Source organism: Pseudoliparis swirei, chromosome 9 (genome assembly GCF_029220125.1).
Source record: "Pseudoliparis swirei isolate HS2019 ecotype Mariana Trench chromosome 9, NWPU_hadal_v1, whole genome shotgun sequence".
NCBI classification, from domain to species: domain Eukaryota; kingdom Metazoa; phylum Chordata; class Actinopteri; order Perciformes; family Liparidae; genus Pseudoliparis; species Pseudoliparis swirei.
The window spans coordinates 14,852,696-14,867,337 of record NC_079396.1 but is presented as its reverse complement, the minus strand read 5'-3'; the positions used below and the strand labels follow the sequence as shown (position 1 = coordinate 14,867,337).

Genomic DNA, 14,642 nt, shown 5'->3' with positions numbered 1-14,642 from the left:
CCCATCACCCCCCCCCCCCCCCACACACACAATTCAATTCAATTCAATTCAGTTTATTTGTATAGCCCAATTTCACAAATTACAAATTTGTCTCGGAGTGCTTTACAATCTGTACACATAGACATCCCTGCCCCAAAACCTCACATCGGATCAGGAAAAACTCCCAAATAACCCTTCAGGGGGGAAAAAAGGGAAGAACCCTTCAGGAGAGCAATAGAGGAGGATCCCTCTCCAGGATGGACAGATGCAATAGATGTAATGTGTACAGAAGGACAGATTTAGAGTTAAAATACATTCAATGAATATGACAGAGTGTATGAATAGTTCATAGTAGGCATATTCCACGATGGAGACCTCCACGATCCATCAGGCAGATGGCGGTGGGGAAGAGGAGTGGGCGGAGTCTCAACAGTGGGCGGAGTCTCAACAGGACAGTGGCGCAGTCAGGAGCAGGAATTCCACGACCCAGACCCAGGGGCGTGTCTAGGGGGTGGCCAGGGGTGGCACGTGCTACCCCTGGAATCTGATTGGCCACCCCAGGTGCCACCCCATATGCTAAACTATGATTGGCTATCTGCCCACGGAGGCGGGAACGTTTGAATTGTGTGACTACCGAACTTTCATTTTCAACCGACAAGAAGACATCAAGAAGACATCAAGAGATTGCGGCTACTCGCTCCTGAAAGATGTGAGTAGCTAGAATTATTGATAACAGTTACACATAATGAGTCAGTGGTTTAAAAAGTTTGAACTGTAATAAGCTAAAACGTTATTTGATTTTCACGATATGTGGTGCAGGTCTGTCATCATCGCGACTGTCGACAGTGTCGACTGACTCAGCTTGCTGCCTAGCAAACCTGTCCAGGGATTCTTAGCTCCTGAAAGATGTGAGTAGACTTATTGATACACATGTGTGAATGGTTTAAAAGCTAAAACGTTTTCCCATCTTATTTTATTATTTCCTGACTCAGCTTACTAGCAAACCTGTCGTCATCATTGTTTGGTTATTGTCAACGATGCTAACGCTAACGCTAATGCTAACGCTAATGCTAACGCTGATGCTAACGCTAGCTAACTTAACGTTACAGTATGTAAATCTGTCTTGTATCTCTTCTAACTTTGTAACATTAGACCTGAGTAAGTTTTGCATGTCACATTCATTCATGCATTCATAATTAGGCTAAATGTATTGTGCAAGATATAGTGACATGCATCATGACATGCGACTATTACAGTATGAAAAGAAATCAGAACATTCAGGATTCTTCAAAAGAAAGAAATCCAAAACAACAGAGCAGGACAGAGCAGCAGAAGCCAGCAGTGCTAGTCAGTCTGAGGATGAGAGCCAGCTTGACTCTGCTAGGGATGTACAGCAGGAGCCTCCAGCTTCAGCTGTACACATGGGTATGTAAAATCCTGATAGTTCCAGATTTCTCTTTAGTAAGCACTTATTTGATTGCCTTGATAATATCAATGACATTGTGGTTAATTGCCAGACATTGAAACTAAAGTTGACACTAACTTCTCAATTAGTGTAGAAGTGCAATAGTCATTATTTCATTTTAGTCATCTGGGTTGCGTAACATACCACTTAGCCTACTTACAAAAAGGCTGATTTTATTATCATTCTGATGACAACGTATGTGTTTTTGTAGACTCAGACAAGGATACTGGTGATGAAGGCCCTTCATCTTCACTTGCACATCAGGGTATGTAATGTATGCATCTTTATAAAACTATCTGCTATGACTTGAGATGTTTCACTTTTGCTATACTTATAGTGGCTTATACTGAGATTCAGGGCAAAGCCCTATTTTTAACAATACAGGTGTGAAAAAGCTAAATATGACTAATTTGACATACAAATAAATTGATACAACTGTTAAAATCCCTATATTACTTCAGGTGTGTCAAGTCAGCCACTCTCTGACAATGACACTGACACTGAGAACCATCCAGCAGTACCTGCAGGCCATGCAGTGACACGTGGGGATGGTGATGCAGCAGCCCTTGTGGCCCCACCTGGACCTCATGGTATGCCTTAATATTTCATATGAAATATATTGTACTTAATTCAATTCTTTCATCTGTACTAATGCCCCAATGAGCACTTCTGTCCCAACAAGTACATGACACTGATCCAATTCTCATGCTTTTGTCACTTTCAGATATTTCACAGTCAAGAGCAGCAGGTCCCTCTCAGCCTCGTTTAAAGGTTTTTCCAAGAACCCTCCAAGGTGAGAAGAGGAGGCGTTCAATCCAGTGTGGTTTAACCACAATTCCTGGCTTGAATACTCACAAAGCAAAGATTCAGCCTACTGTTACGCATGCAGACACTTCTCCTGCCTGGGCGTCAGAATCTGTTTTCTCCTCAGAATCAGGCTTTTCACACTGGAAAAAGCAACGTACAAAGATGCTGGCTTTAAGTTGCATGAGAAATCTGAGTCTCACATTAATGCCATGTTTGCTTGGAATGAGCACAAGAGGCTATTGCTTACAGATTCTTCTATCTTAGATATGATTAACAAAGAGTACAAAAGAAAGTTGAAGAGAATCGCAGTTACATTAAAACAGTTGCAGATGTACTGCTTTTGACAGCAACACAGAATATAGCACAAAGAGGTCACCGTGAATCGGAAGAATATGACAACAAAGGGAATTTCTTAGGAATTCTAGAAATGATCGCTAAACACAATCCTATGGTAGCCCAAAAAATGAAGGGACAACGCAATGCAAAATACACAAGCAATACCATACAGAATGAAATTCTGCAGTGCTTAGCAAGTATGGTGCGTGATGAGATTGTGAAGGAAGTGAAGGAGAGTGTGGTATTCTCTGTCATTGCTGATGAAACCAAAGATCTGAAAAGAAGGAGCAGCTGTCATTAGTAGTTAGGTATTACTACAACGGGGCTGTGCATGAAAGCTTTCTTGATTTCCAACATGCCCAACATCTAGATGCTAAGGGGCTCAGCGAAATGATCATCCAGTGTTTAGAAAGATATGGCCTTCAGTACAAAGAAAATCTTGTTGGACAAGGTTATGATGGGGCCTCAGTGATGAGTGGCAAACACACAGGTGTGGCAGCCAGAATTAAGACAGAGGCTAAACATGCGTTTTATGTCCACTGTAATGCGCACTGTCTGAACCTGGTCTTAGTTGACACTGTGAAGTCAGTTCCAGAGGCTGATTGCTTCTTCTCACTGCTTGAGAAGCTCTATGTGTACATGTCAGGATCTTATGTGCACCAGAAATGGCTGGATGTTCAAAAGGAGATGTATGGGGCCAGCCTAGGAGTTACAAAAACTTAGTGACACAAGATGGGCATGTAGAGCATTGGCTTGCAGGAACTTCATGGATAGGTTACCAGCTGTGTTGTGTGTCCTTCAAAATATAAGCAAAGAAAATCATAGAGACAGATCCACTGATGCTCGAGGTTTGCTTGCACAGATTGACCTCACATTCATATCCCTCCTTGCAACCTTCCGAAAACTGTTCGGAAACACAAAGCTGCTTTCTGACCTGCTACAGTCACCCTCAGTTGATTTAGCTATGGCAGTAGACATGGTGGAGTCACTTCACGATACACTTCAGGAGTACAGGACTGAGACATTTTGTGATCAACTGTGGCATGACATAGTAGAGACAGCCAAACAGTGTAATATAGCTGTTGAGAATAGTGAGAAGAAGAGATCACAAAAGTTAGCTCCAAACTTGGTGGGTCTTATGTGACATGTACTATAGGCCTGCGGAAGGGTAATGATGACAAAGATACATTCAGACAGAGACTACTCTACCCCATCCTTGACTCCATGATTGGTGAATTGGAAAGAAGGTTCTCAAAACCTAACTGTTTTATAATGAAGGGTTTACAGGCCCTAAACCCTAAAAGCAGTACATTCCTTCAAGACAACCAAGTATTTGGCTTGGGTGAAATGTATGGTTGTGATCAAGAAGATCTTACTCATGAGCTTCACCAGGCTAGGAGAATTTTGAAAAGGAAGGCTGAGAGTGGGGCAAGAGAGTTGGCAAGCATTCTAGACTTGACTGTGTTTTTAGAACCGTACCAAGAGGTGTTTCATGAGCTCTTCAGGCTGTGCAAAATAGCTGTAGCCCTTCCAGTCAGCAGTGCTGCCTGTGAGCGGAGCTTTTCTGCTCTAAAGCTAATTAAAACCATTTGAGGACAACAATGGTAGATAGCAGGCTAAGCCATTTAGGTGTGCTAAGCATTGAGTCAAGAAGAGCTAAGGCATTGAACATGGATGACTTTATAAAACTGTTTGCAAGCCAACACAAGAACAGGAGAATTCAACTGTTTTAAATGTATCTGGGCTGTCTTTTGTTGGCACTTTACTTTATACTGTGACAGTTTTAATTGTATTTATTTTATTGGCACTTTACTTTATACTGTGACCGTTTTCAATATTGTTGGCATTATTACTTTATTTTAAGTTTGTTGGCACTTACTCTGAGAATGTGCATTTTCTTTTGTATATACAGTACTGTACAAGTTGTTAAAGAATAAAGTATGGAAGTTTTATATTACATTTGTATGGTGTCACTCTGTTGAGATTGGTAGGTCTGTTTATCTTTTAAATTAAACTTTAAACACAGGAATGTAAGACACTATAAAGTAATTAAAGTAGATATGGATAGTAGAGACAAAAATGGTAAATTAATGCTATTCCGTGCCCCCCGCCCCGATGTGCACTCGTACTTCATGCCACCCCTACATAAGTCAGTTCCCCACTTGGGCCACCCCAGTCAAAAAGGTCTGGACACGCCACTGCCCAGACCTCGATGATCCATCAGGCAGATAGGATCTATGCCGTCTCATAGGGTCCGATGACCCCATGAGACGTGAAGTCAAAAGGACTCCGGGGAGAAAGCAGAGTTAGTAACGTGTGATTGAGAGATGAAAATTCATCCTTAAGGAGAGAAAAAAGAGGAGATAGGTACTCAGTGCATCCTAAAACGTCCCCGGCAGCTATAAGCCTATAGCAGCATATCAAGGGGCTGGACCAGGTGAACCTGATTCAGCCCTAACTATAAGCTCTGTCAAAGAGGAAAGTCTTAAGTCTACTCTTAAACGAGGTGACTGTGTCTGCCTCCCGGACTGAAATTGGAAGCTGGTTCCATAAAGAGGAGCTTGATAACTAAAGGCTCTGGCTCCCATTCTACTTTTTAAGACTCTAGGAACTACAAGTAGTCCCGCATTTAGTGAGCGTAGCTCTCTAGTGGGGCAATATGGTACTACAAGCTCCTTAAGATATGATGGTGCATCACCAATCAAGGCTTTGTACGTTAAGAGAAGAATTTTAAAAGTGATTCTTGATTTTACTGGGAGCCAGTGCAGAGCAGCTAGTGCAGGAGTGATGTGATCTCTTTTCTTAGTTTTAGTGAGAATACGAGCTGCAGCATTCTGGATCAACTGGAGGGACCTAAGAGATTTATTAGAGCAGCCTGATAATAAGGAGTTGCAGTAATCCAGTCTCATGTGAGCAACGTGAACAAATTTTTCTGCTTCTTTTTGAGACAAGATGTGCCTGATTTTTGAAATATTACGTAGATGAAAGAATGCAGTCCTTGAGATTAGCTTTACGTGGGAGTTAAAGGACAAGTCCCGATCAAAGATAACGCCAAGATTCTTTACAGTGGTGTTGGATGCTAGGGCAATGCCGTCTACAGAATCCACATCACCAGATAATTGATCTCTGAGGTGCTCAGGGCCGATTAAAATTACTTCGGTTTTGTCTGAGTTTAACATCAAGAAGTTGCTGGTCATCCATGTTTTTATGTCTTTAAGACATGCTTGAATTTTACCGAGTTGGTTGCTCTCCTCTGGTTTTATCGATAAATATAGTTGAGTATCATCTGCACACACACACCCCTTACCCTGTGACCCTAAATAGAATCAGAATCAATCAGAATTGTATTTATTGCCAAGTAGGTTTTCACCTTCCTGGAATTTGTTCTGGTGTATAGGTGCATACAGTGAACATAAAACATAAAAACATACAAACACAATAAGTACTACTAAAAATAAAAAAAGCAGGGCAGGAGTGCAAAAAGTGCATGTGCAAAGTAGTGTGTGCATAACACAGGCTTGAGGTGTGGGGGAGGGGTAAGTGACCACGTCAGGTGGGGGTCCGGGCCTTGTTCATGAGGCCAACGGCAGCCGGGAAGAAGCTGGTTTTGTGGCGTGAGGTTTTGGTCCTGATGGACCGCAGCCTCCTGCCGGAGGGAAGGACCTCAAAGAGTTTGTGACCCGGGTGGGAGGGATCGGCCACAATCGTACCTGCCCGCCTCAGGGTCCGAGAGGCGAACAGGTCCTGTAGAGATGGCAGATTGCAGCCAATCACCTTCTCGGCAGAACGGATGACACGCTGCAGTCTGCCTTTGTCACTGGCAGTGGCAGCAGCGTACCAGATGGTGATGCAGGAGGAGAGGATGGACTCAATGATGCAGGTGTAGAAGTGCACCATTATTGTCTTTGGCAGGTTGAACTTCTTCAGCTGCCGCAGAAAGTACATCCTCTGTTGAGCTCTTTTGGTGAGGGAGCTGATGTTCAGCTCCCACTTGAGGTCCTGGGAGATGATGGTGCCCAGGAAGCGGAAGGACTCTGCAGTGTCGACTGGGGAGTCCCTCAGGGTGATGGGGTGGGTGGGGCTGGGTTCCTTCTGAAGTCTACGACCATCTCCACTGTCTTCAGAGCGTTGAGCTCCAGGTTGTTCTGCCCACACCAGGTCACCAGGTGGTCAGTCTCCCACCTGTAAGCGGACTCGTCCCCCCCAGAGATGAGCCCAATGAGGGTGGTGTCGTCCGCGAACTTAAGGAGCTTGACGGACTGGTGACTGGAGGTGCAGCTGTTGGTATACAGGGAGAAGAGTAGAGGGGAAAGAACGCAGCCCTGAGGGGAACCGGTGCTTATAGTCCTGGAGTCAGAGACGTGCTTCCCCAGCCTCACGCGTTGCCTCCTGTCAGACAGGAAGTCAGTGATCCACCTGCAGGTGGAGTCAGGCACGCTCAGCTGGGAGAGCTTGTCCTGAAGCAGAGCCGGAATGATGGTGTTGAAGGCAGAGCTGAAGTCAACAAACAGGATCCTGGGATCCTGGCGTAGGTTCCTGAGGAGTCCAGGTGCTGGAGGATGAAGTGTAGGGCCAAGGGCGATAAAAGTCGGTAATAAGTTCTCAGGGGTTATGACCCTGATGTTCATGAGCATTTCTCTGGTGAAAGAGCTCCCGGTTTTTAAGAAAAATACTGAGTTTACTAACAAAACAAGACAAAACATCGCGCACCAACACACCGAGGCAGCCGTCCGTGGCGCCATCTTGAATATCTAGGACAAGCCATTCAGATATGGATGGATAATAAATGTTATTGCTAATAGTAGCTGTAGTTCTGTCTCTTTGGGCCAAATCCAGACTGTAATAAATACATTGGCAGTTATGGATCCTCCTTCCCTTGCTGGCCTTGTGATATTGAACCTTTCTAAAGTGGACTGACTCCATTAACTCTTTCATATAACTGGCCTCATCTCAAACTGGGGCACACTGTAAGTGGAGGCACTCTGAGGCCATCTAGTGTTGACAGTGCAGTCGCATGAGCTACAGAGACGAACAGGATGTAGATGAACTTGATGGATTGAGCCGTGTGGTGATACGATACACACTTTCACAGGGAACCGGGAACTTCCTCTAAACTCCATTGAACTGTTTTGTTTTCTTTTTTTCTGTTCTGTACCTCTGTCTACTGTGTTCTTCCTTTATTTTACACCTTATCTCATTGAAGCTACACATCTGAGGCCTCATGTTCCAGACGGTCGACATGTTAGAGTAGCCCCCCTCCATCCCTCCAGATGCCCCTCGGGGTGACAGTGACACAAGTGTCCCATTGTCACAACGGCATCTCTCAGGGGGGAGGACATGCTTTGGGGGACATTAGTAGATTAGCTCTGACATTAACCCCCCACCCCCCCTGCTGCATAACACACACACACACACACACTCCACAGACGCTTGCACACTCCTACCCATAATCCCTCTGTTTTCAAGTGACTTCCCGTTTCATGAGCCACTGAGACAAAGCAACAGATCATGTGAGTGTTGTGTTGCTTGTGGCTGAGGGTGAGGGTGAGGGTTAGGAGTGAGTTTTGGAGTGAGTTTCACACATTTGAATTCCCCGCAGGGAGCTGAATACACAGAAGTGCTGCCTTGATATTAATGTGAGTATTTGGAGATGAGCACTTAGCTGATTGTGGTCTCCAGCATGGAGTGCGGTACGTGAATGTGTGTGGTTAAAAGAGGGAGGGGGATGTTTACGTGTACAGTGTGCTTGTGTTATGTGTGGGGGAGGTGCTGTGCTTGTTGAGCAATGCCTGTGTCCTAATAGCATTTTCCAATGTATGCATACTTGGTTGATTAGTTGATTGATTGATTTGCATACTGCAGTTTAACAGGATGCATTTTCCTATATTTATGTATCTCTTCAGCATAGGCTTGCAGACCATGTGTTAGCCAGTCAATGCCTATTGAATATGTGATCAGCCAGAAAGCTCTCAGGCTGTATTCAACTGCAAGATCAAGACCGTAAAGACCATTAGGTTTAATGATTGGTTGGACACATGCCAACAGAGAAAGACAAGTTCTCAGACATAAGCTGCTGAAAGTACACTGTAAAAACAGCAGACTCAAAGACATATTATATGGGTCTGATCCTATTGTGTATCACAATCTCCATTAAATATTAAGCACAGTCCCTTATGTCACTGTGTCAAACTGTAAGCCAGCACAGCGAAAATATGACAGGCGAGAATAGAACGAGAAATGCAGAGAAAGAGAGCGAGAGAGAGAGAGCAAGAGAGAGAGAGAGAGATACAGAGATATAGAAAGAACAGTAAATGAATTGATAAGGACACACGAAATCTCAGAGTAATCAAGTTTATATTAAACTCAAAACAAACACAGTGTGAACAGACACAGGAATTATGTAATAAAGTCGTTAAAATATCAATTAAAAACATCTTTGGAGCATCTTACGGTGCTTGATGCTTCACACCTCCATCTCTGAGTCACCTTGGTGTTGCACAGTGTGTCTCACTGCTGTTACATGTTAACAATATGTTCTTTTTGTAAGCCAGATCAGATTTGAAGTGGACCGGTTACATGAGCTTTTAGAGACATTTTTCGAGGATGGATAGAAATCTAATTCAAGGTCAGATCTGGTGGACGTAGTGCATTACTCTCTATTTGTGAGCTGGAAAAAGACGACAAAAGAAGGTTTTACTATGTACATGTTGATCATATTTCCAGCCTCTTTCCTCTTCACCTTTATTCGAGGTGTGGGACAATTTGTGTGAGCGTGTGTGTGCGTGTGTGTGCGTGACGTGAGACCCCCCCCCATCTCTCCCCCTCCCACACACACACACACACACACACACACACTCTCATCCAGCTAATGGACCAGCCTGTCTCTGCTTTTGCTGGGCTTATATTTCACCTCGAAGAGGGAGGAGGGAGCGCAGCCAACAGGTCCATTACAGAGAGAGCGAGAGATAGTGATTGTGATGAGGGGAGGAAAAAAGAAGGGGGGCGGGGATTCGGCTGCAGGCGTACTGCGGCAGCAGCGGAGCGGCATGACGCGATAGAGGGGTGAAATGACAGACAGAGACGCACACAAATGCACATGCTCGCAGCTCAGAGGCTCGCCGGGCAAAAGTAGACAGAAGCAAAAGGCGGGGAAGAAGCCAGAAGCGCTCAGCAGCGTCCAGGCTGGAGACCAACTCACGTGCTGCTTTGCTATCCTGACGCGTGCACAGGGTGAGTGTAGCCTCGGCTCATGCTTTGGATTTATGTTCATGCATTGGTCAATGTGACTGCGTATCTCTCCTTGGTTGTTTGTGTGAATCGTAAACTATGAATGTGAGTCGATGAACGGCCACGTTCACAGTGATGGTTGCGATCAGCGGCGTAGCGGGATGGCAGTAGAGTGGAAGAGAGAGGTTAAAAGAAAGAAAGGCAGAGATTAAGTGAGATGAAACGAGAGAGAGAGGGGGGTATTCCGTAACATGGGGGGGGGGGGGGGGGGGGGTATGATGTGATCTGTCTGAGTCAGCGTTTATATAGGCTGGATGACTCAGTGCAGCATGCACAGCATACACATTGGTGAAGAGTATTGAATCAGAATGGAAGGAACTGGCCACACATGGTGAAGTTTATGTGGTTTAGTCTGATTGAGCTCTCTCTTGTTTATTGTGTGTGGGTGCTTATGTTTGTCTGCCTATGCTTTACACTTAGTGCAACTGGAGTTGATGTGTGTGTGTGTGTGTGTGTGTGTTAGACATGCACAACGTTTCCAATTTGCGAGTGATTCACATTCTTGAGATACATCTTGTGAAATTCCTCATCTGATGACTTCTCCATGTGGTTTTACCAGGCTGTGTTGAAAATGTCGTAGCCCGAGTTTGACTTCAGTTAAGTGGTTGTCCTCTGTGAATGAAACCCCTTTCATAACCTCTTGAAATCATCATTTTTAATGAAGTTAACACCTAAACAAATCAACTATCTTCCTGTGCAGTTGACAAACTGAACATACTAGGCTTTTAGACTATTAGATGCGATGTACATTGTGTCATTCTTTAGGACGACAGAACATGAGTTATTACAAGTCAATGTCGGGCAAGTACATTTCCATTTGGGTTACTGACTCATCGTTACATTAAAAGTCTTCAGTTCATTGTTCTCACTGAGATTTTTGTATTTCTGTGAAATGACGTTTTTCGGTCCAAAAAAAAAATGTAAGCACTGATTTCATCAAAGAAAGTGACTTTGAAAATGAGTCACCTCAGTTCCGGGCCCTCTGATTGGCTGAACATGTCAATCCTGTTTGTCACAGCTTCCTGTCTTGGTGAATAACTTTGGACCAATGGGAGGGCAGTGGTGAGGATGCAACAGTGATCCAGGAAAGAACAGCCCATTGTTTCTGGCACGTCGGAGACGTGTGACCACTCTCCTGCAGGCTCTGGCAGCGACATACTGACGGACCTGTCACCATTGAGAGGTAAGACCCTTGAGAGACAGCAGATCTGGCACATGACCTTTCACAATAAGCCGTTTATGAGCTTCAGAAGTTGTTTTTATGCTGCTGTGTCTTCTAAGAAAACTGTGACTTTCCAGGAATGCTAACAGCACATTGGAGCATTTTGTACCAATGTGTGTCACTGGACTTTGGGAAGAGGATTTATCACAGCACATTATCGCTGTTGTTTTGGTTGTTGTCATTTTGGAGGTAAATATATTCATTTATATACACACCGGGTGACACTGCTAATGTCCTTCAGTTCACAGACAGAGAGGCCTGTGTTACCAACTCATTTATTGATTTTCATGATGAGTCAGAGGGTTTTCAATGCCATGGTGAGGGTCCGTATGTGTGTGAGAGAAGATATGCTTGTTTCTTTGATCAGAGGTACAGTAACTGAATTCAGGTTGAGTTTGCCATGGGACATAATAGCTAAAATGGGATAATATGATTATAAAGTTAAAAGCTAACGTCTAACGTCGACTGCCTTCAGATTTTTCGATTTACAGAAAGTATATACCTGACATGCTGTCTTTTATTATTGATGTGAATATAGTCCTTAATTAGCACATGTACTGCAGTAATTTTCCTGAATATGTGAAGATTAGTGAGAGTCCCTGCTGCTGTTACAAACGGTGTCCAGCAGATGTCAGTACCATCCTTGCAGAGTAATTGAGGATGAGTCAAACGCTCTGTATTCATTTTGCTCGACCAATGATCACAACATTCACTTGCAACACAAATACTGAAATCATCTTGTTTTTGTTAACTTATACATAGCTGTTGTGCATATAGATGTATAAGTTAATTGAGAACAAAGCAAAAATAAGAAGAGATGTATTGCTTGTGTATATACATTTGGCCATTAAAGTCGATTCTGATTTTGACGTGAAATTAATTTTTATGTCATTCTGCTTAAATTCCTATTACATATCAGGAGTATTGTGTGGAAACACCAATGCATAGTATAAATAGCTGCAATAGCTGTAACAAGAGCTGTGCATCTATTGTATTAAGTAAAGAGATATTGCAAATTGATTATTAGCTTTATTAATTGACAACAATTAGCAACATTTACATTACATTACATGTAATTTAGCAGACGCTTTTATCCAAAGCGACATACAATAAGTGCATTCAACCAAAGAGTACAAACAAAGAACAACAAGAATCAAGAAAGTAATATTTCTTCAACATAGTCGAACAACAAAAGTCCCATAATCAGAGACATTTAAGTGCCACTGAAGTGCTAATCTGTGTTTTAATCCAGATATAGTCGGAAAAGATGTGTTTTCAGTCTCCGGCGGAAGGTGTAGAGACTTTCTGCTGTCCTGATGTCAGCGGGGAGCTCATTCCACCACTGAGGAGCCAGGACAGCAAACAGTCTGGATTTCGAGTGATTAGCTCGAAGTGAAGGAGTCACAAGTCGGTTGGCTGTTGCCGAGCGGAGCTCATTTATGAATCATTTAACCCAGTTATCAAGCAAAACATGGCAGGCAGTCTTTGCTTTCAGTCACTTCAATATTGCATTTTTCTTAAATGACTGTAGATTTGATTATATTGGGCTTTTGGACTGTTGCTTCGTCAAAACAATCTTAGAAAGTTGAAGTGCTCAGTCCTTTGGGCTCAGGGAAACTGTGATTACAATCGTTCACTAGTTCATGGTGTTTTATGGATTACCTGAACAAAAAAAAATTGGGGGCAAAATTAATCATCATCATTGTTAGTAGCAGCCCTATCCAGTAACTTCATTTTCCTCACATTTTTGCCTTGGGAACACCAAAATCATAACCCCCAGCATAAACCAAACCACAAATGGGTTCTTGCATGTTTATTCTTTCTGCAGAGTTTTAGAAAGTTTAGACATGAATTAGTTTAGATTCACTTTCTATAGTTCTATATTTTGGTTACCAGAAGAGTCGCAAGCAGTTTGACCTACTGTGACGGTGTCAACAAACCAACAATGTAACTATTGTGAATGCACTGATGTAACAGAGGGATGTTATATTTGACTCCGGTCTGAACACATGACACAGAGAGCATAGCCTGCAGGTAACAAGCTTATACCGCAAAACATTGCCATAAGCGTGAGGGAACCAGACCTCAAATTGATTAGCCAGTTGTTTAACCCGCTTATCGCTGCCAGCAGAAAGTCTTTTATACACACAGACGTTCTCACCACCAGCTGAGCCTTGGTATTTCCTTACGTGGGCTGCAGTCGTACTGGTATGACCCCACCGTATCCCCAGAGAATAGCCAATTTCCATACAGATAGACACAGAGCCTGACCACACCTGCGTCCCTGGAAATCCTAGCAGAAATTCTGATGCTTTTAGCGACTTGGCCTCCCAGGAGAAAGAACAAGAGAAACAGAGATGAGGGAAAGAGGAGGAAGAGGAATTTATCGAGAGAAATGAGGTGAAACCAGGATGGACGATCACATCTGTCTCTATATACCTTTTGCTGCATCGCCGCTTCTGTATGCTGGTGCAGGTCTTCATTACCATGGAGTCCACTATGACAGAGCACCAGTCCTTCACAGAATACCCAACTCTCCATTTTCTGTCCATCTAATATTCTCCAGAGATGCTAACCTTTTCTCACATTTTCTTTATCAGAAGCTAAAATGTGTTTTTTTGTTTAAGTTTTTGAGCTGAGGCAGTCAACCTTTTTCTGCTGGCAGGATTCTTAAAATGTGCGTGCGTGCGTGTTAGCCATACTGCGATTAGATGCGCTGTCAAATAATCTAACATTTTATCCTTGTGACTTTGATGGCTTAATTAGACACTTCTCTGATTTACTAAATACAGCTTCCCAAGATGTCTTCTGGCAACACAATTTCCGCAATTTAAGACAGGACAAGTAGGGTTTAGTGTTAAAGCTACGTACTTGTAAGTGCATGTATAATTATGCTAAATCTTTTTGTACTGCACTGTTCCAAATCAAACATGTTGGAAGTAAAAAAAAGAATTACAAGATGTGTTTGTATCTGTCTAAAGTTTATGTGTCACGGGTAGCGAGGGGCAAGAGCTCATGCGCAGAGAAACAGGACAGGACTCTATGTGAATAACAAAAACTCCCTTTACTGAGGCAAAAGGTACAAAAAAGCAAACAAATCCAAAGAGGGGCAGGCAGCGAATCGGAGGTCAGGGCAGGCAGGGTCAGAACAGGCAGGTCAGAAATACATTCGAGTAACGCTAGAGAGCTTGGCATCAAAAACAAAAGGCACAAGGAGCACCAGGAAGACAGAAGTACAGACAACAATCCAGCAGGAAACAAGATAAATATTGGCACAATATATTGGGGGGGAAACAGGTGTATGACATGAGACAGTAACGAGACGAGAGTGGCTGAGGGCAGGTGCAGGGAATGAAACAATCAAGGAGACAGAGGAGACACAGAGGAGACACAGAACAGGGCGTTACAGTATGTTCATGTCTGAGTTGAATGTGAGTGCAGCTGTTAACCCACTCCTGTACATTTGGTCAGCAATAGAAACATATTTATTATGATAATGAGTCAATAAATGTGAGTATGTATATGTACACACCCACTGTATACTGG

General features: G+C 43.4%; 1 protein-coding gene across 4 annotated transcripts in view; it reads left to right on the top strand.

Moving 5' to 3' along the window:
- The first annotated feature begins 10,970 nt into the window (after positions 1–10,970).
- The window catches only part of LOC130199348 (neuron navigator 1-like), an 80,712-nt gene continuing 77,040 nt past the window's right edge, over positions 10,971–14,642 (top strand). For all 4 annotated transcript variants that reach the window (XM_056422764.1, XM_056422763.1, XM_056422762.1 and 1 more), the window contains exon 1: positions 10,971–11,057. The gene's annotated coding sequence lies outside the window, so the exon portion shown is untranslated. The remainder of the gene's footprint in view (positions 11,058–14,642) is intronic.